The sequence below is a fragment of the Vigna radiata genome, unplaced genomic scaffold, assembly GCF_000741045.1.
Source record: "Vigna radiata var. radiata cultivar VC1973A unplaced genomic scaffold, Vradiata_ver6 scaffold_300, whole genome shotgun sequence".
Taxonomy (NCBI): domain Eukaryota; kingdom Viridiplantae; phylum Streptophyta; class Magnoliopsida; order Fabales; family Fabaceae; genus Vigna; species Vigna radiata.
The window spans coordinates 38,233-40,343 of record NW_014543815.1 but is presented as its reverse complement, the minus strand read 5'-3'; positions in this window follow the sequence as shown (position 1 = coordinate 40,343).

Here is a 2,111-nt window from a genome sequence, read left to right as displayed (position 1 = left end):
TTGGTCTTACCATTTATTATTACTTGAACGATTTGGTACGCTTTCCAATCCGTCCACAAGTTTTTGGCGCCGTTGCTGGGGACTCGAGGTTATTTTTCTAGTAGTGTGAATTGATTGAATTTGACTTGGTTGTAATTATTTTTGTTTAATTGCTTTTTATTTTATTTTTTTTGTAAAAGTGCTTTTAGGGTGTGTTTCTTGTGTATTCAGGAAACCATACATACTAAAGCAGGAAAGATCAGCAACCTCTCTTAGAAGGTTTACCGGACGGGAGGAGAAAGAGACATCCTTCATGTGAGAGATCTCTTTCTCCCGAAGCAATTTCGTAGTCTTCGCTTGAGACTTTTGCACCAGATCTTGAGGAGATGGCCAACCAACCTCCTCCTAGACGTACTTTGGGGGACGCAACAAACGCAGTGGGTCCCTTGAATTTCAACAACATTGCAGTTCCAGCTGATAATGCAACCAACATGGTGATGAGTCCGGCGCTCATCCAATTAGTGCAGAATAATCAATTCCATGGATTGTCAAATGAAAATCCTTATAAGCATTTGACTATCTTTGGTGAGATTTGCAACACGGTCAAGATAACTGGAGTGTCGGATGACAGAGTCAGACTTAGTTTGTTTCCTTTCTCTCTTGAAGGAAACGCAAAGGATTGGTTACATTCTCTACCTAAAGGAACTTTCAGGACTTGGGAAGCTGTGGCACATCAATTTATTACTAAATTCTTTCCGCCTACAAGGATCATTCAGGGGAGGCTGGAGATTTCAGCATTTAAACAAGGAAGAGGAGAAACGCTTGGAAGGGCTTGGAATAGATTTAAAGGCTTGTTAAGAAAGACCCCAGTCCATGGGCTTGATAAGACTTCATATTTACTTGTTTTCCTTGGAGGCCTGTGCCTTCAGTCTAAGATGGTGTTAGATGCTTCAGCTAGAGGCAGTATTTGTAGGAAGACTGAAGATGAAGCTTATAACTTGATAGAACTTATGGCTGACAACGAAGAAGCACATGATGCGCATGTTGATGCTATTCAGGAACTTTCAATGGTTGAAAATAATGTGATTGCACAACAGTTGGAGGAAGTGACAAGAAAACTTGCTGAGTTATCGCAGACAGTTATAGAAACTTCAAAGGCCCCACAAATGCTTCATTTCAACCCTATTCAGAGAAGTACAGAATCCAAAGAAATTTTCCAGAGAATTATGCAGAAAAGTGTTTGTGTTGTTGACTGCGTGGAGAAAGGTAGAGGGGAAGAAGATTGCGAAATTGTTACTAGAAGTGGAAGAATTGTTAAAGAACGAGAGGTTGATAAAAAAATAAGTTTAGAAGAAGAAAAGGATAAAAAAGGAGGAAGGTGAAGAAAAAGATGTGTGGAACGAGAAACAAAAAGAAGAAGCTGAGAAGTTCAAAGAGAAGGAGTATGAAAAACCACTGCCATATCCAAAAATATATTCCAAAAAAGAGAAACAGAGACAATTCGATCATTTCATGGAAATTTTCAAGAAATTGGAAATAACCATTCCATTCTCGGAGGCAATCCAGCAGATACCATCTTATTCAAAGTTTTTGAAAGAGATCATTACGAAAAAAAGAAGATATGCCGAAAAAGAAATAATTGAGGTAGAAGGGAATTGCAGTGCTATCATTCAAAGGGCACTACCTCCTAAATCACCCGATCCAGGAAGCTTCACCATTCCCTGCGCTATTGGAGAGCTAGAGATTGGGAAAGCTCTGATTGACCTAGGAGCCAGTATAAATTTGATGCCTCTGGCCATGTTCAAAAAGTTAAAAGGGGTAGAGCTCAAACAAACAAGAATGGTTCTCTAATTAGCTGACAGATCCCTTAAATATCCTTATGGTATTGCGGAAGATGTGATTGTAAAGGTTGATAAATTTTTGTTTCCAATGGATTTTGTTATTATGGAAATGGAAGAAAAGGGAGATGCACCTTTAATCCTTGGACGACCCTTCATGAAAACTGCCAGAATTGTCATTGATGTGGAAAAAGGGAAGCTTAAGGTCCAGGTGCAAGATGAAGAGGTGAACTTTGATGTGTTTCAAGCTATGTCACATCCCAAAGATCTCGGTCATGCTTTCAGATGGACCTA